The following is a 24484-nucleotide window of genomic DNA, read 5'->3' as shown; positions in this document are numbered from 1 at the left end:
TGGTCCATGATGCAGTAGAAATCTATATGGATGACTTTACTCCTTACGGGGCTAACTTCCAGGAAGCATTGTCCAACTTGGGAAAGGTCCTAACCAAGTGCATCGAGATGAACTTGTCCCTTAGCCCTGAAAAATGTGAATTCCTAATGACTGAAGGGACTGTGCTAGGCCATACCATCTCTCGCCAAGGGTTACAGGTGGATCCTAACAAAATCGCTCTAATAAAAAAGGTTCCACCTCCACAAAAGGTAAGGGATGTTAGTAGTTTCTTGGGATTAGCGGGGTATTATCGAAGATTCATTAAAGATTTCAGCAAGCTAGCCTCGCCATTGTTCGGTCTGTTGGCAAAAGATGTGGAGTTTAATTGGACTGACGATTGTCAGAAGAGTTTAAATGAATTAAAAGACAAGTTAGTGTCAGCTCCAATCCTGAGAGGTCCAAACTGGGCCCTACCTTTCCACATCCACACTGATGCCTCAAACAAAGCCATAGGTGCAGCCTTAGGACAAGTTGAGCAAAAACTTCCATATGCCATTTACTTCGTTAGCAAAAACTTGTCCAAAGCAGAGCTGAATTACACTGTAACCGAGAAAGAATTCTTAGCTGTGGTCCATGCATTGAACAAGTTCCGACATTATATTACTGGTTACCAGACCTTTGTACATACTGACCATGCTGCTATTAGATATTTGATGAATAAACCAGATGTGAATGCTCGTATTATTAGATGGTTACTTTTATTGCAGCAGTTTGATCTAACCATTGTTGATAAACCAGGTAGAGAAAATGTTGTTGCTGACTTCTTGTCTAGATTGGATTTGTCTGCAGATGAAGATGGGACGGTGGATGACCAGATGCCTGATGAGCATCTGTTTTCCATCTCAGTACTCTCTCCATGGTTTGCTGATATAGCAAACTACCTTGTTTCAGCACAATTCCCTCCGCATCTCTCTTCGAGAGAAAAGAGCAAAATCATTAGGAAGAGTGCCTCATTTACATGGATCAGGGGCAATCTGTTCAAGCTTGGCCCCGATCAGATCTTAAGGCGTTGTGTAAGGGAAGAGGAAGTCTTTGACATCCTCCTCACCTGTCATGATGGGCCTTGTGGAGGACATTTTGCAGCAAAGAGAACTGCCTTCAAGATCCTGCAGGCAGGCTACTATTGGCCCACACTTCATCAAGATGTCAGAAGATATGTCAGTCAGTGTGACCAATGCCAAAGAATGGGGAAACCGACCCAAAGGGATGAGATGCCTCTCCAACCTCAAGTGATTCTTGAGCCATTTGAGAAGTGGGGCATGGACTTTGTGGGTCCAATCAATCCCTCTTCGAGGCAAAGATCCTACATCATTGTGTGTACTGACTATTTGACAAAGTGGGCAGAGACCAAAGCAATCAAAGCAGCAACAGAAGAAAAAGTGGCCGAGTTCCTAAGAGAGAACATCTTCTATAAGTTTGGCTATCCAAGAGAGCTGGTCACCGATCAAGGGAGCCAGTTCACCTCCAACCTGGTTGAAGATCTCCTAGCTCATCACAAGATCAAGCATAGGACTTCCACTCCCTATCATCCTCAGGCAAATGGGCAGGTGGAAGTCACCAATAGAGCATTAGAGGGGATCTTGACCAAAGTGGTGAGCAGCAGCAGGAAAGATTGGGCAGATCGCCTGGTTGAAGCCACATGGGCTTACAACACCACTTGGAAGACCACCACCGGTTTTACACCTTATGCGCTGGTCTATGGGAAGAAGGCTTTGCTGTCCATTGAGTTCGAATACAATACCTTGAGGATGGCAGCTCAGCTGGATCTAGATCTCAGCCATGCACAACAAGAAAGGCTATTGCAACTGAATGGACTGGATGAGCACCGCATGCAGGCCCTCCTTCACTCAGAAGTGGTTCAACTTCAGAGGAAGGTGTGGCATGACCAACATCTCCATGACAAGCAATTTCAGCCGGGAGATTGGGCTTTGTTGTATGATTCCAGATACAAAGATTTCAAGGGGAAGCTGAGAACCAGATGGCTAGGGCCATATTCAGTGGAAAAATGTCATGACAATGGATCTGTTCTTATCCGGACCATTGATGAGGAAGCCATCCCCATGCTTGTCAACGGGCATCAATTGAAGATCTACAGGAAGCCTCCCTCGAGACAAGAGTTCATCAAAACTATGGAGAAGGCAGTATTGGTCATAGAGAAGGGTCCTGCCCTTGCTTTGGGCACACCCTGAAGAATCTAAAAAAAAAAAAAAAAAAAAAAAAAGGAAAAAAATAATAAAGATCCTTGGGTGAAAACCTTTGTGAGGCGCCCAAGGCAGGTGGTAGGGGTGAAAACCTCATTTGAGGCGCCCCTACTATCTTTCAAAAAAAAAAAGAGAGAAAAAGGAAATAAAGATCCTTGAGTGAAAACCTCTCTGAGGCGCTTAAGGCAGGTGGTAAGGGTGAAAACCTCATTGAGGCGCCCCTGCTATCTTTCAAAAAAAAGAGGAAGAAAAAAGAAAAAGAAAAAAAACAAGATCAATAAGCTATTATGTGAAATTTGCATGCAGATTGTAGGTGTTCTATGGAGGAGAGGAAGCCTCTCAAGTCAAGGTCAAAGGTCCTTCTCATGCAGCCAGGACACCTCACAAGCTCCTCCTCCAAGAATCCTTATGTTTTTCAAGGTATGTGCAATTTTATCATGGTTTGAATCTTCTACAGGAAACTGCTGTCTTTCTACAGGAAGGCACAGTTTTTCTACAGGAGAGCGCAGTCGTTCTACAGGAAGGCGCGGATTCTCTACAGGAAAGTGCAGACTCTCTACAGGAAGGCCGAACTTTCTACAGGAAGCTCTGTGTCTACAGGAAGCTTCCTGTAGGAGTTTTGGGCGGCCAGAATTCGTCGTAAAAGGAGATTTCGCGACCATGGCTTGGTTTGGATGCATGTAAGCCTCTGTTAAGCATCCTTGCACGTTGCTGTCACCATGCTCCACCACCTGTGTCGACATGCGGCCAAGTCCCTGCACAAACAAAGGAAATCGATGAGTTCTCGTGAGAAAGCCATTTCCAAAATAAAAAAATGATGGGATCTCATACCATAGGCATCAAGAGCTCCGGGATCGTGATCAGAACCGCCATTGTGCAGCATGCACCCAAGGAGAAAGGACCGTTACGAGACCCCTCGCGGGGATCCTGTAACAATTCAACCTGCTCGAGTGGATGCCATTCACAGCACCGTCATCCGAGATGAAACGCGGGCGCATGCAAGCCAATCCGTCCACTCCAGCGTTGGCATCTGGTTACCACGAGCTTCCGGGACTGTGTAAGCCGCATGCAGTAGGTAGATCCGCTCCCCGTCGTCCAAAAACCGAAAAATCGTGTGCAGCCGAGCGCAGGTAAGTGTCTTCCCCTTCATTCCATCAAATCGCATGAATCTAACTTTGAATTTGTTTGCAAAGCGTAAAATTGAATGGTTGAGCGGCCGTATGGCCAGTCGGCTGGCCACGTCGGCTAGTTAAAGTGTAATTGGGTGATTGGGTGGCGGACATGACAAAGAGAATGAACGGCATGCACGTGGGAGCACTCTCGTCAGAAGCATGAGTTTAACAGGAAAGGCGGCGGCAAATCTGAGGGAATGAATGCAGCAGTGAGTGAATACGCAGGCGGAGGATGGATGACGTCGCCCAACGGTCCGGCGGGGACAGCTCATCCCCCGCGCCATGGATTGCGCCAGTTCAAAATCCAATCAGCTAAATCAACTGCACACATTTATCATCCAACACTTCAACTCGGCTAGCCATTCTGATCTCCTCTGTATTTTGATACACCGAGTTGTTGGCTACTAGAACGCTGGTCAAGCACACCGTGAGCGCGGCCAACTACAGTCCTCCCTGAGAATTGCGCGTGGCTTCTACAGGAACGTGGTTCTACAGGAGCATAGTCTACAGGATCGCAGTCATCTACAGGAAAGCGGGTGCCTCGCAAAGAAAGGTGGCCAATTAAGGAGGTAACCCTGAACTCTTAATGTAACTGGTTCTTAGAAGTGGCAAGACCATCATCCACGGTCGGGTTATAAAAATATTGGTGGAATTGTGTTTGCTGTGTTGTTGCTACTATTCTACAGGATGGTGGTATAAGTAGTCTGTGTTGAATTTTGTATGTGCATGCTCTGTTCTCATAAACCAAACCTCTTTTACACCTGCCACCTTCAGTTCAAACGACAGGGTCCATCATGCCGGGTGGGTTTATAAGACGAGAGCCCACTGATTCAAATACACTAAGGAGAAACCCGGCAGTAGTAGAGCTCTTCACCAGAGCACAGTGGATGCCGTTTTGTGATAAGCTGCAGGGCTACGATGATGAAGTAGCCGAGGAATTCTTGCAGGCTCTGCAGCCTAAATCCCAGACACTGGCCACAGTAACCTTCAGAGGTCTAAGCCTCAAACTCACCCCAGAACACATCAGTCGGATCACAGAACTTCCTATGGGTCTGCCGTGGGACAAAGACGAGAGAAAGCTGAGCCAGCAAGCCAAGAAGGACTTCTTCCCACCTGAAGAAGAATTCACAGAGGATAAAAACGGGGTGAGGAGAACCAGCCTGTCACCACCTTGGAACGAAGTCAGTTTGCACATTATGAAATATATCACTTGTGAGGGGCGTTACAGCATCATATATGCATATCACTTCCGGCTGCTCAGTGAGCTAAGACATCGGCTTGATCTTCCCGCAGAGCAGAGACTGAGCATTCCTTACTTTTTACTACAGTCCTTAATGGAGTGTGCTACAAAGCTAAGACAGGGCATCCCTGATCAGATAGCCCATCATGGGTTAATAAAACTGCTTGTGGAGGACGCATTGCACTCATATAAGGTACCCCTCTCATGGGAATCCTTTCGCAATTTGACCAAAGACGGGGATATTAAAATGCTGGTCGAAGAAACGGGTTCCTCTAGCAGTGAGGAACACGAAGCAGTGGCCGAAGAACAAAGGAAGGGGCATAAGGAAAAGAAAGGCCAAGAAAAAGGTGGCACACCTACCCCGTCAGCAAGGGAAAAGAGGATGAAGAGCAGAATGGACAAAGCAGAGGTGGCCCACGTCAGCCCAAGCACCTCAACAACACCTACACCCAAAGCAAAAAGCAAAGCTCAAGCAGGCAAGCAAGCGGAAGTGAAGACCCCTGTGTCTACAGGGAAGCAAAAACGGGCTTCTACAGGAAGCCCGAAAACACAAACTCAGGCTTCTACAGGAAGCCCAAAAATCATTGAAAAACAGGCTTCTACAGGAAGCCCGAAAGCAAAAACAAAGGCTTCTACAGGAAGCCCGAAGATCAGTGAGAAGCAGGCTTCTACAGGAAGCCCAAAAGCAAAGACCAAGGCTTCTACAGGAAGCCCGAAAATCGTTGGAGAAAAGGCTTCTACAGGAAGCCCGGAAGTGCAACCACAGGCTTCTACAGGAAGCCCGAAGACAAAGACAAGGGCTTCTACAGGAAGCCCGAAATTGGGAAAAGGGGCTTCTACAAGAGGCCCGGAAGTCATTGAGAAATAGCCTCCTACAGAGAGTCTGAAGACAGAGAAAGAATCTTCTACAGGAGGCCCAGAAGTGGGAAAAGCAGGGCCTTCCATAGGAAGCCCGAAATCTGAAAAGGAGGGACCCTCTACAAGGAGCTCTGAGAGAGCAAAACGCAAAAAAGAGAGGGCTGGCATTCTCGAAAAGAAAGCTGCAGCGGCGCTGGCTGCCCTCAGTACACCTCCGAAACCGAAGGAGAAAAGGGAGAGGGAGACCCCTCTACAATCTGAAGCCAGGAGAAGCAAGAGGATGACCACGGGCAAGCCACAGCCTCCTCCCAGCAGCCAAACCACTTCAGGGGACGTCCCTACTTCACCCAGTGCAAGAACCCCTTCTAAAACATCAGCCACCCCCGAAAAGGGGAGCCCAAAAATAACTTCCTAGACACGAAAGATAGGCCAGTCGCCTTCTGAAGCCCGACTCAAGGAAATAGGAAAGGGGAAGGAAGCATCACCTTCTTCACCACTAGGGGCAGCAAAGGCAGGGCCGCCAAAAATGGGAAAAGAAGAAGCGCCACCCTCGGCAGAGAAGGCAGCACCACCAAAATCAGGGAAGGAAAGGCATGCTCCGGGCTCTAGTTCTCAGCCAAAGACGAGGAGCCAGGGCAAAGTTGCTCAAGGATGAGCAAATGGTTCAGTTGGGGGGTGATGATGAGCCCCAATTTTGGTACAATTCGGGCTCATTTTGGCCTATTCTCTCTGCTCAAACCATTCACTTTTTACTGCTTATGCATGCATTTCTTAGTTTATTCGTGTTGTTTGTAGGAGGAAGGGTAGACACTTTATCTACGTGACTAATGCATTATGATTTCAGGTTTTTGCATTAAAAGGGAGAAAAGACCACGTGAAAAGGAGGCAAGGAGACAATGAGGTGGCACTGCTGGTTTTTAGGAGAGGATGTCCACGGTCTTAGGGACATTCCTCGTGATTCCCACCAAGAACTCCGAGCTCCAATCCATCCTCCCTTCGAGCTTAGAAGCAGCCAGCTGTTCTACAGGAACAGCAGTTATAAACTGCTCTACAGGAATAGTAGTTATGACTGTCCTACAGGATCTGCAGTTGAACTCTAGCTGGACAGCCGAGCTCCTAAAATCAAGGACACCTGTTGGATAGTCGTTTTGGCATAAATACTGAGGCCGTAGCCTTGTAGAGAAGCTTTTTGAACCTTGGCATTACTCTTGCAATTGAAAAGTACGAGCTAGAGCTCAGTTTTTGTTCCTTTTTGTAAGCCAATTTGGCATGACATCAGATTATGAATAAAGAAGGCAGATTTTGATCTAGTTCTGAGTTTTCTCAAGGAGTTATAGCTCTCAGGTTAGGGCCCAACCTGAGAGCAATAGATCTCCTCAGTGTTGTAATGTGTTTGCATTTCGTTCCAGCACTTTGAGTTTGTTTATTTTCACATGCAATTCGGATTTCCAGCTTGTTAATTTAGCCGTTTCATGAGCATAGATAGGACTAGTTTATGGTGATTTGCTTTCAGTGTTTAAGTTTGATAGGAGGATAGATATAATCTCTTGGAGCTCCAGCAAAAACAGGTTGTAAAGGCTCACTGCCATCTCACTGTTAGGGATTGGGGTGTAGTCCATGACCAACCACCAAAAAGAATAGCAGTCTTCTCATCTCCATGCAAGCTGCAACATAAACGTTTTCATTGAAGATCTATTCAGGCATTTTTGACATCGATCCATACTGCACTTCCACGCATAGGTTTCATTTCTTGTTTTCCATTTCTGTTCATAGGTTTCATGGCACAATTATCATAGGTTAATGAATTTCTCGTTTTGATGCATAGGTCATTTGTTTCATTTACGCTGCTCCTTCTCAAACCATTTTCTTCTTCTTCTTCTTGATCTATCTGCAAGTTCTATTCAAACTCTGTCTCACTCATTTACCCTCCAACTCTCTCATTTCCCACATAGCTCCATCTCCTTCCACGTTCGTTGGCTCCATCCTTCCAATCATCAAACCATTGCATACACCCTTCCTTCATTTGATTTTCCAGCTCCTGAGCCATCATCAGGTCCATCTCCATCTCACTTAGCCTCCCACACCACTCCAACACTCCATCATCTCCCAAAACCTCCACGGCCAATCATCCTGTAGAATTGCACAGCCATCCTGTAGAAACCAGAGTATCCTGTAGGATCCCCTGTAGACTTCCTGTAGGAGGCCACTCACTTGGTTGCCGAGCTTCTGAATGTGAGGGACCTCTGTGGATGGATGCTAAGGATCCCTAGGGACCTCTCCTAGCCTCCCCAACCTGTCCCACGCTTTCCTTCCTTCTCTATCCCATCTGCACCACCAAACCCTAGTTAGCACAAAATCACAATCATCCCACACACTTAAAGGAAAAATACAAAAACATGTCTTTCATGATGCAAGTAGTTTAGATCCATGCATTTGCACATATTAGAGGTGACAGCAGCCTTGGTTGAAGTTTCATTCACACTCTTTGCATTGTAGAGGTTAGACTAGTTAAATTAGGGTTTCCTAGGTTTACATGCTTTGATTTGCTTTCAGTTCAGTTTGTCAAGTAGAGTAGCTTTCCTTTGAGCATAGCTCTCGTCCATCAGTTAGCAAGCTTCTTCTGAGAGCCTATAGAAGTTGGCTTGAGCCCTAGCGGACTTGTGCCAGCTGACCAAGTGACAGCTGCGACAAGAGCTAGTACTTGTGCATATAGCACCGTCGCTTCCAAGTTTGTACGAACTACCGGGTTGATAAAATGAGAGACAGGAAGCCCCAGGAGTTGTAGCATTATTGCTACAATACTGGAGCTCACCAGATATTGTGCTGAGATTTTTCCCTTGACCAGGTCTGAAGTCCCTTATGCCTTCTGCACTTCCCCCATTTTGTACAGGAAACCTTTGTTTCCTTGTGTGTTGATGTTCATCCACCATTTATGACATCATGGAGAGAGTCATGGAAGGAGTTTGTTAGAGGCTTGAGGCTGGAACGGATCTGGAAGGAAGCTTTGCTTGGAGCCTGCTGAAGGTGACTCAGGTGAAAATATTCCTTTTTATGTACTTTATTTGTCTATAATAAAAGAAACACATGTCTTGGTTCCCGGAATGAATCTTCTTTGTGTTAATGATATTCATGTTTAGAATTCATATATAAAAGGTTGTTTGGATTTCATAACTAACTACCTTTCTTTATAACATGAAGATGGTTTCTTTATAAATTTTTGTCCATGTATTGCTGTGTTATTTGAATTGGTTGTTTTGCAGGACAAAAGAGAAGAAGGGAACTCCAAGAAGGGTTTGCACCCTAAAGGCCTTCTCAAACGTAGGACCAAAGGTACGTACCCTTATCATAGAATTTGCTTATAATAGCATAATGGCTGTATGAATGCATGTTTCTTTGAATAGATAACTTTTAGTCTGCTAGGGTTTCAACCCAAAAAGCCCTAGGGGAGTAATTCCCTCTATCAGAATTGATGACTCCACTGGGGACAACACTCTTGTTGTTCCTAGTTTGGGTGTTTTTCAAGCCAATCAGGGCTTAGCTGCCTTGTCTGCTTGCTGTTACTGTCTGGTATGTTCTTGAACTTTAAGCTTTGCCAGTTTCTTCAGTTTGTTTTTTATTTTTCTTGAAGCTTTTCATATACGCTGTTTTTCTTAGATACAGAGGCGTATATACGCTTGTTTCTTTGGGTAAACCCACGTATACGCAGGTTTCCTCAAACACAGTCGCGTATACACGCAATCTGTACTTAAGTACAGTCGCGTATATATTGCAATTTTCAATATTTATAAATCTTTTTAGTCTCTGAAGGTTTGTCTGGTGGTTTGAGTCAGTCTGAAACAGTCATTTTCCAATATCAGTTATTTGTTTTACAATGAGCATCTCGTTCTAAATTCTCTCTGAGTATAAGGAGTATTGGTCTTGTTTTTTGTTGATTGCAAGCGTCATCGTTTTTGGCTAAAGCACGCAAGACTTCTTGCTAGGAATCTTGGTTGCTCTGTTTCATCAGGGTAGGAAGATTGAATTCAATCTTTGTGTTAATCTTGCTTTTGGTGACTTTTTGTTTTCTTGACAAAACCGCTTTTTGTGACCATCCACTTCTTTGTTTCATGAAAGTTGTTGATTAACACTTCCTTGGAATTTGTCTTTTTGATCTTTTGGTTTTCATTGCCAAAGCTTTCATTGCTGCTTTTGATTGTTAAAAGCGATTTCAAGCACATTTATTTTTGTTGATTTTTCATCCATAGAGTGGTGTTGATTCACAAAAGTGTTTAATTGCCTATTCTTCAATCACAAGTTTCAGTGTTGTTGAGAGCATTGTTGAAAAGACTTTTTTTTGCTTGTTGCTTTGAAGAAAATCTTTTGAAAATCCTAGTTTTGCTTTCTTGAACTTGATTTTCATTTGGTTTCCTTTTAGTGAAGTGAAAGTGCTTTATGTTTGTCTTAGAACTTGTTTTTAGTGTTTAGACGAAATGAATGGTAGCATCTCATATTCCATCTAGACATTATAAGTGGCAAGATAAAGATTGATAAGCAAGCAACTTTCATTTTTGTTTTTAAAGTAGTTTTAAATCTTGCATCCACATATAGTTGTTGCATTAGGATAGATTTGCATCCCCTTTTTAGGCATATATAGCTTTGTTAGCTTTTGTGCATGTGAAGTGTGAATTAACGAAAAGAAAAGAAAAATTTGTTTTATTAGAAGTACCTCTGAACCCTATAGAAATTGCTCTTCATCGAAAAACGAAAAAGTGCATGTGCATGTAGTTAAGTTTTTATTAATTTCTTTTTGCGTCAAAAAACACCACTAGTTTCACTTCCGTTACCTTGTGACTTAAAGAACAGCCTAATAAAATCAAGCACTAACTAAAATTCACTAGAACTTTTTGTTTTAGTCAGTTACATCAACAAGATTAGGATTTTAGGGCCTTGGATTAGGCGAGTGGAGAGTTAACTCTCCAAGGCCATATAAATGTCAAACGTAGGAGTCTGAATAACGAGAGAAAATCCAATAGCATTAGGAAGACCAGGAAAGCTCCGGATCTGGGAGTTAAGCACGAGGGTCTGTGAAGACAGGGAAGAGAGATACCCCTCTCCTACTTGTCCGAACTTACCTCACGACTGTTCCGCCTGGCTTCTGCGACGAGTTGGTATCCATAGTTGCTACTCCTAGGGAACTACACAGGTGGCTACAGAGGGGAATCCCATGGCACCTGAGGTTGACGTTGCATCACTCTTGACAGTACTACTGGAGGGCACCCTTGTGAAGCTTGGGGGCTTGCACCGGTGCAGGCTGTTGTTAGGAGGTTAGCGTAACTTCCTCTGATACCTTCACTGATAGGACTGGGACCTCATCATCCCAAACTATCTTCGGAAGGCCCCTTAATTCACTTTCTTGTATTTTGGTGTCCGGTCTTAATCACCCGGAGCGGAAATACTTGGAAGTTGTTTGACTGGCTGTATCTTTAGGGACTTTATAGTGTGTGCTCTGTGCTCCTAGTTGGCCGAGATTTCAATTTTTTGAGTCTTTAGTTAGATCATAACAAAAAATTCAAAGTGGCTGACCGATCTCCAAGACGGTCTCGAAGACTTCATGGTCTTTCGCCACCAAGTTTAGAGCCTTCTCCTAGAAGGCGCAGAGGCAATACTACCGGTGGGTTTCGTCCCATGCCGGTTGACGCATCGGGGATTGATCCTCCTCTCGGGGGCATTAGCGGCCAAGCAAGGCCTGGCACTTCTGAACAAGAGAGGGACACTCCAGTCCTTTCTCGAGTTCTCTTTCAAGAGGAGAATAACATAGAGGTAGAAGAACTTTCAGAGTCGTTAGCGGCTCCAAATTCTCCTCTACCATCTAGTCATCTAGACGTACTACAATACGTTGGGACTCCGACGCATAGACCTTCAAGTCCAGGTTACGCTACGTGCTTACCATCGATGACCACTACTGGAAGCATGGCTTCTACAAGTGCTACGAATATGCAAACCCCAACATCGGTGCAAGGGGCAGGAACCATTTCCATCTCCTCTGCTCCCTTGTTTGGATCTTTTGCTAGCACATCTTTAGTTGGGTCTACCTCCATTCCGTCTACGAGTGGAAATCCCCAAACCAATGCTTTTGGTACTGGATTCTTCCCATTTGGCATCCACTCACAGGGTATTCCATCAGTTCCGTTTAGTGCCGCTACATCCATGATGGGCGAATCAGCTTCATTCCAGGGTTTTCCTTTTGGAAGTGGTCATATACCACATTCCAACTCGACGGTAGGATCCATGCATTTTTCTTCTGTGGGACAAAGCAGCAATCCTTTCCAAGGTTGGAATAACCCTGGGGTTAGTAGCACGGGAACTGGGAATCCGTTTATCGGCCAACAAGGGAATAGGCCGTACTCCACGGTTAGTTCGTTTCAAACTATTCCTCCTCTAGCTTCGGCTTGGAATCCGTATCAGGGGTTATCAACTCCTTACAATCCTTTAGGAGGAAACTTTGCTGGTTATGGAGGTTATACGGCCGGAGTTGGTCAAACTCCGAATTTTGCTGGTTCACAAGGCTTGCCTTTTGGTTCAGCCGGTTCTACTGGTTACTTCGGGCAGCCTGGTGCCTCTCAAATTCCAGGACAATCTTTTCAGAACTTTGGGAGTTCTGCCCAGTCTGGGTGGAATCCCCAAGGTCCTCCTAGGCTTCTGTTTCTGGCAACGTTAAACTTGCCAGATCTCACTAAGTTAACAAATGACCCAATCAAGTAAAATCCGGCGTGGCCTCCGGTCCCAACCAAACTCCCTTCGGACATTCCAAAATTCGAAGGGAAGAGTGGTGAGGACCCAGGCGACCATGTAACCACATTCCATTTGTGGTGCTCATCTAACTCCCTTATCGATGACTCAATTAGGTTGAGACTCTTTCAGCGCACCTTGACTGGTAATGTGGCCAAATGGTATATAGAGTTGCCAGGGGGCAGCTTTACATCGTTCGCTGACTTAGCCAATATTTTCTTAAATCATTTTCAGTTTCCTGTCCGCTATGATGCCGGAACTGAACTTCTTGCCACCTTTCGTCAGGATAAGGCAACCCACATTTCTGACCATATTCAGGAATGGAGATGGAGAAAGAGGCTCATTAAAGCCGAAATCCCTCCGGAGTACCGTCTCGAGTGGTTTTTGAAGTCTTTACAACCTGAGATCTCCAAGGATGTCTCCATGTCTGGAGTCTATTCTGAGGAGCAATCCATTTTTAGGGCCTAGCAATTAGAATTGATCTACTCTCAGTCTAGGATCCTACAGAAATACTTGCCAGATGCTCCTGGATCTACAGTTGACGTAGCTAAGTCGAAGCTTGGTCTACACGCGGATGGTATCGTTGGGTCAGTAGACACAACTACAGTGAACTTGTTGAATCAATTGCAGCAGTTGTCCTTGCAAGCTACTTCTAACAACCAAGTCACATCGTCTAATCCCCCCGCTTCCCAAACTTCTTCAACAAAATGTCGTCCAATCTGATAACCCCAAAGGAAATCAAAATTCCAATGGGAAAAAGAAAGGACGAGGTAAGAAAAAGAACCAGGATGGGAAGCCTAATGCAAATAAATCCGGCAACAACGCTGGTGGTGGTAGAAATGAGTCGAGAAAGAAAGTCAAGTTTCCATGCAAATTGTGCAGTGGAGACCATCTAACTCATCTCTGCCCTAAGATTGAAGATGCTCAGCGCTTGTTAGGATAGCAAGGGACTTCTAGTTCTCAAGCTGTGTTAACCAACCCGTTTCCCCAAGGGCAGCAACTTCTTGTTGGCGCGAGTTCAAACCCTGGAACCTCCGCTGGGGGCAACCAGGAAGGGGAGAAATCGTCAAATGTTTTCATGATGGGTTCTAATGTCCATGTGGCTACTCGGTCACGTGATTATGGTGAAGCCGAAACTTCCAAAGAAAAAACTGTTCCCGGAAGTACTTACCTTCATATTGAGCGACCCCCTGTTGAGACTATACCACGGATACCGAAAGGTTCCGCTAAACGTGTGACGATTAATCCTAATGCTAGGGCCGCCCAGAATTACTCCATTGTGGAGGATCTGGCTCAGATTCCGTGCGCCATGTCCGCTTTAGAGGTTCTCCAGTCGTGTCCAGCTCAGAGAAGTGCTTTACTCCCCACGATTGGAGCAGTCGATCCAGCTAACTCTTTAGTGCTCACTTTTGACATGTTAAATGTCAAAAAATGACTCCCTCATCATATGGCTTTTCAAATAAAGTCTACATACCGAAAAATCAATATTTTTCGCACCGTGATAGATGAAGGAGCTTCCACATGCGTCATGTTGATGTCATGCTGGAAGGCTATTGGATCACCTTCGGCTATTCCTTCACCCACCATTTTGACTGCATTTGATGGTCATTCTCATAAGCCGCATGGGATTATCCCGGCCTTTCCTATATGTGTTGGGGGAAAGGTCGTCAATATTGAAGTAGAGGTCGTAGACGCTAACCTAGACTATAATCTCCTATTAGGAAGGAACTGGGTATACGAGATGGATTCCGTTGTTTCGACTCTGTTTCGTGTCATTTTCTTTCCTCATGAGGGGAAAATCGTTAAGGTTGATCAATTGGACTATTGTCAAGTCGATCCTCAAGCAAGCTCTGACTCTACTATCCCTTTAGTGGATAACCCTCGCAAGCCAACTGAGAATTTAGGAGTAGGGATGTATTCCTCATTGATGGGTACATTTGATCTTCCCTCTCCTTTCACTAAAATCAATGCTATTTCATCATCAAAGGAGTCTCCTCGAGAAGAGTTCTTTCGAACTCGTTATTTTTCAGACCCTTGGACCTTGCCTTCACCTACGACCACATTAGTTGAAGGACAAGTAAATGGAATGGAATTCCCTATATCTACAACTGAGCTTAGATATCAGTCTATCGTAGACTCTGCAGAAAACCATTCTACTCCTTTTTCCGAAGAGGAGTTAGATGGTCATGTGGCCCTAGCTTGGAGCCTTGATTCTACCTCTGCCTTGGACTGCTTAGATTCGGTTTTACCTTCTGAAGAAGCAATCCTCGAAGTAATGATGGGTATAGATCGACCTTGGGAAGACTTACACCATCGTTCATACTTTCTTCCTCCATTGTAGGAAGTAGAATCTAGATTCTCCGAGCTCCTCACTAGTGATGTTTGTACGGTGTCAAACCCTTTGGCTCCAGCACACATTTGTGCCGAAGGTAATATGTTGGTAATTTCAAAAATGATACCTATAAACATCTCTAGGGACCCTAGCGTCATCGAGAATATCTTCATCGGAATTGAGTGTTCCCCTGAAGAAATTCAAATCTACACTGACCTGTTCAAGGAATATCGTGATGTATTTGCTTGGTCTTATGAAGAAATGCCTAGCATTGATCCTTCTATAGTTCAACATGAGATCAAGACGTATGAAAACGCGAAACCAGTTTGTCAAAGGCTTCAGCCGGTTAACCCTAGGAAAGCAGCAGCTATCAAAGCTAAGGTTGAGAAGCTGCTAAAGGCAGGTTTTATATACCCTGTTCCTCTTACCGATTAGGTTTCTAATCTAGTCCCTGTGGACAAAAAGCAAGGAACAATCTGAGTATGCATCGATTTTAGGGACCTAAACAAGCCTTGTCCAAAAGATAATTACCTCACACCATTCATTGATCAGATTATCAACGAGTGTGCGGGTAATGAATTTTTTTCCTTCATGGATGGTTTTTCAGGTTATAATCAAATCTCTATCCGTCCTGAAGATCAACATAAGACAGCTTTTATATGTCCCTGGGGTACCTTTGCACATAAAAAGATGCCTTTTGGTCTTAAAAATGCTGGAGCCACTTTTCAGCGGGCCATGTCATATGCTTTCCATGACATCAAACATGTCATCGAGGCATACTTGGATGATCTCGTTGCTTGTTCTCGAAAGCGAACTGATCATCCTAGTCATCTTCGATTGGTTTTTGAACGATGTCGTTTTTATAAAATCCGGTTGAATCCCAACAAGTGCGTTTTCGCGGTTACGTCCGGTCAGTTGTTAGGGTTCATTGTGTCTAATGAAGGGATTCAGGTTGATCCCTTCAAGGTTGAGGAAATAATTCAGTTGCCTCCCCCATCCTCAATTCGACAACTTAAAAGTCTTCAAGGGAAGGCTAATTTCTTAAGACGGTTTATAGCAAACTATGCCGAGATCACTAAAGGGTTTATGTGTTTGCTACAGAAAGGAGTTCCATTTGTGTGGGATGACTTTACGCAACGATCGTTTGATGCTTTGAAAAAGGCATTAGTCTCTGCCCCGCTTTTGAGTCCACCCGATTACGGTAGAGACTTCCTTTTATATCTCACTGCAGCAGAATCAACCATTGGTATGGTTCTCGTTCAGGAAGACGATGCTCTTGCCGAGCACGTGATTTATTATTTGAGCCGAGGCTTAATAGGTCCTGAACTTCGCTATTCTCTGGTTGAGAAGTTGGCCTTGGCAGCTATTCACGATGTCTAGAGGCTCCGTCATTATATCCTGCTACGCAAAACTTTTTGTCTTAGCGACGGTCAATCCATTTCAATTTGTCCTCAGTAGGCGAGTGATTGGGGGCAAATATAATAGATGGATAGTCATTTTGCAAGAATTCGATCTTGAGTTCTTGTCAGCCAAGTCTAAGAAATCCATGGTTTTCGCAGAGCTAATTTCTGAGCTTCCTTGTGGAGAGGATATTATTTATGAGGAAAGTTTTCCCGACGAACATTTATTCCTCATCTCTTCACTCGACCCTTGGTATGGAGATATCATTGTCTATCTCCAGACTTCAAAGTTTCCCTCTACTTTCTCCAAGGATGAACGTCGAAAATTACGTCACCTGGCTAGAAACTATGTTATCATTGGTGACACATTATACCGTCAAGGGGTTGATTCAATCCTTCGGCGTTGTTTAACCTTAGAGGAAGCAGAGTCTGTGCTCAATGATTGCCACAGTGGAGCTTGTGGCGGTGATCTATCAGGGCTCACTACAGCCCAGCGCATCTTACGTGCCGGCTATTTTTGGCCTTCACTCTTTAAGGACTGTGTGGAAGTGGTCAAACGCGGTCACCCGTGTCAAATTTTTACTCGGAAGATGCGTGCGCATCCAGCTCCCTTTTTTCCCGTTGTCACTGTCGGTCCCTTTACCAAGTGGGGTATTGATTTTACAACTTGTAATCCGCCTTCAGCGGCAAATCACAAGTACATTATCGTGGCTGTAGACTAGTTTACGAAGTGGGCTGAGGCCATGCCTACTTATAAGAACGATAGTGACACGGCAGCTTTGTTTCTTTTCAATTAGGTTATCTCAAGATTCGGTATCCCAAGGGAGATTGTCACTGACCATGGTAGTCATTTCCAGAATCAACTGATGTCCGAATTGGCTCTTAAATTAGGTTTCCGCCAGGAGCATTCGTCCCCTTATTATCCTCAGGCCAATGGACAGGTCGAGGCAGTCAATAAAACTCTTAAGACGATACTCCAACGGACAATCGATAAAAATCGGTCCAATTGGCACATTATGTTGTATTTGGCTCTTTGGGCATACCGAACCTCCGTCAAAACGGCTACTAGTTTTACTCCTTTTCAGTTGGTTTATGGGATGGAATCTATCTTTCCGGTTGAATGTGAAATTCCATCTCTTAAGTTGGCTATTGAGCTTCTTCCTGAGACTTCGAGTCTCGAAGAGCGCCTAGTTCACTTGGAGCATCTCGATGAGCAACGTCGAGATGTTGCCACGATGAATGAGGCCCATAAGAAAAAGGTTAAAACGCAGTATGATAAGTCTGTCCGTCCTTGATTCTTTTCTGAAGGTGACCTTGTCCTGGTCTATGACCAAGATAAGGATGCCTTGGGGACAGGAAAATTTAAGCCTATGTGGTACGGTCCTTTCATTATTAAATGAGTTTTAGAAAAAGGGTCATATGATTTAATCGACTTTGAGGGAAACAAGCTGGCGGAGCCCCGAAACGGGCTCTACCTAAAGAAGCACTTTGCTTAGTTTCAGCTAGGAAATGGCTTCTTTGTATTTTATGTATATTTGTACATATATCATCGAGAGTTTTCTGATATCAACACTTTTTGGTCTACTGTGGCAGGTGTTGATGGATGATTTGGTCTATTTTGGGTTCGCCGATGGTGCTAGTCGGCACACTTGGAATCTTGCTTCCGCAGCTTGGGTACTCTATTATCCAACTGGTCAATTGATGGCATCAAGAGGCGTGTGCATCGGTTCTGCTTCAAACAATATGGCCGAGTATACTGCTGTTATTAATTTATTATCCGAGGCAATCTCTCATGGGATCGGCTCGTTGGTAGTATATCTTGATTCTCAATTGATAGTGTCTCAATTAAATAACATTTGTCGGGTACGTGATCCATCTTTATATCGCCAGTATTTAAGGGTGAGGTTGTTGCAAAGATCATTTACTTATATTAATTATTTGCATATTCCAAGATCTCATAATTGGTTAGCTGATTCCATCGCTAATCAAGCATTAGACTGGCATATCAATCATTCATCACAATAAAATCAAGCATCAAAAAGTCAAACTGTATATATATATATATATATCGTAAAACGTCTTGAGTGTACATATGTGTGTCCAAAAAATATACAAAATTGGGACTCAAATGCCCATAATCATGTCCAGCATATCTAATGCCTCGGCTCAGGATGAGCGTCTAGGTATGTCACTATAGCATTGGCCACACGCCGAAAAATGCGAACCCAGTCACGTGGCATGCCAACCACATGACGCTGCATATCCTCAGGAAGGTCCTCTATGACAGCCATTGGTACTCGGCAGCTCAATCTCACCAAGTGTCGCTGGACGTTGTTCAGAGTCCGTTCTGTATCAGCAGCCGCCTCTTCGGCTCCTCGGCCAGGCCGTCCATGCCGCGGGAATCCATCTGGTTGTACCGGCCCGATGTCTGGAATATGATCATCATATCAGTCATTTGAATCTCATCAAAAATATTTTTCAAAATTCATCATTATATTTGAAAAATCCAAAAAAAATCATAAAATCAAAAAATCTTACCAATCTCGCCCCATGCTGCATTCAGTGGTAACGCTAGATCAGGATCTCCTCGGAAATCTAGCCCAGCATAGGGGTAGTCATCCACGGCGATGATCTGCTGATCCCACCAGGTGAAGAAGTCATCGTCGAAGGTAGTCCTTGGGACCTCCCCACCCCCCAGACGTTTCATTAGATCAGCCCATCGACCCATGCATGGATCGCGTGGGGTGCTGATGGAAACTGCTACCCTGGGGCGGAGTGCGGGAACCTTCTCGAAAAAGAAAGTACAGAAGATGCTCCCATATCCAAAGTTTTTAGTCTGACCCCTCCTGATAGAAGTGAGCTGGCTCTTCATGTTGGCCAGAAGAGGAGTACACCAGTCGAACACAGTAGTCAGACAGTCAACTGCCATGCTCATGTTTTTCCGTGACGCCTGATGCAGAGAGGATGATCTGTTCACCCGAGCCATGGTAAACAGGATTATCCTAAGTGATAAACTCGCCACATGTGTGATGGAAATTTGGCTCCCAACCTTCTTGGGATGTCCCGGGAAGTATATCTGTACATAGTCCTCTATCGAGAGGGCGCTTCGTGTCCTGCCCTGGGACTGTACTACCTCTCCCCTTCGGGAAAGGCCCGTGATAAAATAGATATCCTCCACTTCTACCCTGAGCAGCATCTGATCGATCATAAAAGCTTCCTCATCGACATTCCAATAATCAATGATCATCTCAAGCAGACACGTGTTCGCTTTCATATTTGGAAATTTGAAAAATTTAAGCAAACCGCATCCCCGTAGGGCATCTAATGCTTCTGGACTGTTCATAACTTCATTGTCTACCGCTGCGTGCTCTCTTTCACGCCACGTGATAGGCATCCTGAGAAAAAATCGATTCAAAACCGTTAGTTTTTGTTTAAAAATGGTTCGCGGCGTATACGCGGGTTCCTGTACACACAGTCACGTATAGGGCCCGCGTGTACGCAGGTTCGTTATTACCAACCCGCGTATACGCCGCGAGGAAATTTTGGACAAAAGTTCAACGGTGAAACATCAACCAAAAATCATAAAACCTGTCACAATCAATTGCAAGCTAAGTATAAGAGTTACCTGGAGGTTTTCGACGAATTTGAACGGTTGAATCTGGCTGTGGGAAGTTTGCTCCTTTTGCTCCAAATCCTTTGCTCTCAAACTCAAATGGTAAAAATGGTGAGTCCAAAATGCTTTTTATAAGTTTTGAAAATGCAAAATTTTTTCAAAATTTTATTTTGTTTGGCCTCATGTGACTTTTAACTTGGGAGCTTGGAATGTCGAGATTGGTCTGTTTTTCAGGACATTTTGGACGTTTTTTCAGTTTCGAGTCGGTTCCATGACTGCTGACCCGTCATGGCAGGTATCGTGTTCTCACTGGCATATAGGTTAGGGACACCATTTTTCCATTGCATTATGCATACTAGCCTCCATTTGATCGATACATCTGCCATAGGGTCGATCCCATCGTGTTGTGGTTCGTAAGCCATCTTCACTCGCCGATTCTTTAAATCATGACACGATGGTAGAGCCATCCTTTACATGGGCGTCCTAGTTAGCACCTCACTGACATTTGTTGCCCATGCTGCTCCGTTTTGAGTAGGCTCAGGAGTCTTCTGTAGTCCCTCCATGACTTATGTGTTGAAGACTCATTCCTCTTAGCTTCTCCGCTTTGTTCTGGCCATATACCCTAGAGGCTCCTTTGTGTTGAGTTGTACTACTGCATTGCATGTTGACCACTTGTACCTTTTGGCCTAGAGCCAGCTTCACTTGGACTCGTGTTTAAGCCAACTTTTGACCATGACATCTGCAAAATCAACCTTGCATACCCTTGACTTCTGCAGCTTGACACACTTTGACCCGTGGAAGGAACATACCTTTGAGTGTCACTGACCAGTTTTCACCTCCCTGCATTGAGCATAGGAACGTTCCTTTCCCAGGAACTAGATCATCTGTTTCACTGACACTCGTTCTTTCCACTGTACCATAGCATTCTTTTATTCTTTTTCCGGCTTAACAGAAAAAGACAAAAAAAAAAATTAAATATTCCAAAAAGAGCGGGAACGGGACATTATTTCCATTTATTGTTGGCAGCTAGAGTCAGTCGTATCGCCCTTGAACAAAGCACTCAAAACAAAGTCTCCTCCGTATGGGTGGGATTTAGTTTGACTTAGGTACGCCATAACCTTGTTATTGAGTCAGTTCTCCACCGATTGGTTATCTCTTCCAATCATATGGAGGGTTCGTTCGTGCCTCCTGCATGGCGAACTTATACAGAGTCATCATATGCTGCCACATAGTCACATTGAGTCGTGCTTTTGTTCAAGGGAAATTAGCTTGAGTCGGCCTCTCTGTGGTGTCTCTTGACTCATTTTTCAGTCGACCATCCCTGGTTGTCAGTGTCATGTCTATCATCACATCAGTTATATTGATCCTTTACTCGTGCTGGTTTGAGAAGGTCCCCATTGACTTCTTGCTGGCGGGTCTTGTCCTTATCGACGACGACATCTTGCTCTGAGGACAAGCCTAGAGGTGCACCCTGGCCCTATTTTCATTATTGATAGGTTACCTTGTGCTCAGCGTCGATCAGTATCATGGGTCTTTGACTGAGTGGTTTCCCTTGTGTTCGACATCAGCTTACATTATCACACATTGGGATTCGTGCAGTACCTTGGTTTCCATTTGACCCTATTGGTGGATACCTCGCCTCTGTGTCAGCTTTCATTATTGGTTGGTTCAGAGGGTTTCTGCCGTGCACTAGCCACATCTTGTGTACGCCGGAAACGTACTTCGGTTGGGTTACTACATCTTTTTCGTCCGATTCCTTCCACATTATTGGCCTACGGGTTACACTCGCGCTAGATTGATGAAGGATGCCTTAATGCCTTCCTTCTAGCGGATCTTTCCCTATCGACTCCGACTCATTACTCTGGGGCAAAGATATAGAGTCCATTTGGCAGTACCTTGGGGTTTGCAGTCATTAGTGGCAGATCCTTCACTATCGACAGTGGGAAACCATCATTGTCTCCTAATCGATAGATTCTTACAGGTGTTCAACTCCAGCTCATCTATTCACACTTGTTAGATTGTACTGGGTACCTTGACGCTCATTATCATTATCGGTGAGTAGTCTCGCGTTTGTTAACGGTATACATCAATGACCGGTAATCAAACGATTTCTCACATGGTCGACTTCAGATCATTTATTCCCATGGTGTAGAAATGTACCACGGCGATCAGTGAAGACCTCAGGTTGTATCAGCATTCATTGGTTCACTTGACAGTTGCTCCTGTTGCTGCTAGTTGATACCACTCCACTTTATATGTTGCAGTCAGTCATGGTGACATTCTATATGCTGGCACCTGAGTTTGCAGTGTAGTACCATCCTATTCCATCATGATCAGTTGGTACCTTTTGGGGATCAGTCTTTGATATCAGTGATCCGTTGCATCGTTCAGCATCATTGACAGTCTTATATGTGATATTTAGACATGTACTTGTTCATTATGATCAGATGATCCATTATGTATCTTTCAGTCATTTATACTTGTATACTTAGTGTATCCACTTGTACTTGATATGCGGACATGCTTTACTTTTTCTGAGCATGGGTATGCCTGCCTCAGACAGTGTTTCTTTTTGATCTCCTTTGGTGGCTTGGCAGGCTGAATTCTGGTGAAGTCCTCGGTTTTTGACAGACTTCCTTTCCATGCACTTGCATAATATATTTCGGCCATCATGTACCCCTTCTGACCTCATATATTAGGGGGCATCTGTTATAGCTCCAAATCTCACTCTTATGGTTTGTGATGTTGTACTCATGGCCTAGGGAAACCCCTCCTTCCAGACCTGGTCCTAAAATTTAAAAAATAGTGTTTTATCCCTTATACACGACATTGCCCTAAGTTAAATGCGTGTATATGCGGGTATGTGTATAGCCAACCCGCGTGTATGTATTAAAACACTTAAAAAAATATAACACTCCTTATTTTCGGGTGGAGATCGCGAGTTTTACCTGCTGATCACTTGTTAGTGCTCGTGGCCCAACTGTTCCCAACCAACTCCTAACTAGAAAACTACTTTGGAGATGGTATAAAAAGACCTCAAAGGGAAGGCCTAAGAAGGAGAGAAGAGAGAGAAAGGTTATTATGCTGAGATTTTTCCCTTGACCAGGTCTGAAGTCCCTTGTGCCTTTTGCACTTCCCCCATTTTGTACAGGAAACCTTTGTTTCCTTGTGTGTTGATGTTCATCCACCATTTATGACATCATGGAGAGAGTCATGGAAGGAGTTTGTTAGAGGCTTGAGCCTGGAACGGATCCGGAAGGAAGCTTTGCTTGGAGCCTGCTGAAGGTGACTCAGGTGAAAATATTCCTTTTTATGTACTTTATTTGTCTATAATAAAAGAAACACATGTCTTGGTTCCCGGAATGAATCTTCTTTGTGTTAATGATATTCATGTTTATAATTCATATATAAAAGGTTGTTTGGATTTCATAACTAACTACCTTTCTTTATAACATGAATATGGTTTCTTTATAAATTTTTGTCCATGTACTGCTGTGTTCTTTGAATTGGTTGTTTTGCAGGACAAAAGAGAAGAAGGGAACTCCAAGAAGGGTTTGCACCCTAAAGGCCTTCTCAAACGTAGGACCAAAGGTACGTACCCTTATCATAGAATTTGCTTATAATAGCATAATGGCTGTATGAATGCATGTTTCTTTGAATAGATAACTTTCAGTCTACTAGGGTTTCAACCCAAAAAGCCCTAGGGGAGTAATTCCCTCTATCACCTATCCAACAAATTTTGGAAAAATCATCAATGAACAATATAAAGTATTCTTCTCCACGAGGTGACTTTTTCCTTGAAGGTCCACATAAATTAGTATGAACAAGTTGAAGAGGCTTACTAGTTGATCATTCCTTTTCAGGGAAGTGTGATCTGGTTTGCTTACCAAATTGACATGATTTGCATAGTATTTTCTAGAATGCTAATATCAGGAAGATCACGAACTGCCTGGAATCTACATGCTTTTCTTATTTGAGAAAAACTTAGATGCCCCAATCTTCTCTGCCATAGCCAGCATTCATCATTTTTGCTTAGATAGCACTATTTTTGTCCTCCCTTGAGTATGTATAGGTTGTTTGGAGTTCTTGTCCCTTTAATCAAGGTTTCCCCTATATCAAGCTCATGAACAACACATCCATTTGATCAAAACACTACTTCATTTCCTTAATCACACATTTGACTCACACTCAATAGATTGTGCTTTAAGCCATCAACATACATAACATTCCCAGCTTTAACTTTTTCTTTCAAGAAAACAAAGCCTTTACCTTTTATGACAATGGAAGTGTCGTTTCCAAATGACACACTCTTTTCCTTGTCTAAGGCATTATATGAATGGAGTTTTTCTCTGTCGCCTTTCATGTGTTTTGAGCATCCACTGTCAATGTACCACTAGTTTTCTTGTCCTTCTGCATACAAGTCTATACCACATCTTTCTGTTTACGATTCTTTCTTTCTCCATATTTTGGGATTTAATGGAGTTTTCTCCTTTTGAGGTATTTGCCAAAATTTACTCCTTCATTTAGATTCTTCATGGCCAAAGTTGTTACAGATTGAGCATTCCATTTCATTTTCAAGAAGACAAAAGCTATTATAAGAACTTTTCCTGATCCCTATCACATTTCGTTGATTTCGTGCTTCTCTATTCATGATAGTTTTGTAAGCAACACATTGAGCAGCTTTGTGTCCAAAATTATGACATGAGAAACATTGACCATTAAAGAAGTTCCTGTTATTATTGAATCTACTAACCTGATGATTGTAGTTGAAGTTCCTTCTACTAACCTGTTGATTGATATTCCTTGAAGCAAATTGAGTGTGGTTTACCTGAGGTTGATTGTGGCCTCTGTTCATTCTTGA

This window comes from Pinus tabuliformis, chromosome 6, assembly GCF_031772625.1.
Source record: "Pinus tabuliformis cultivar Carrire ecotype Pingquan chromosome 6, CPIR1, whole genome shotgun sequence".
Classification (NCBI taxonomy): domain Eukaryota; kingdom Viridiplantae; phylum Streptophyta; class Pinopsida; order Pinales; family Pinaceae; genus Pinus; species Pinus tabuliformis.
Note: the sequence above shows the minus strand (reverse complement) of the source record.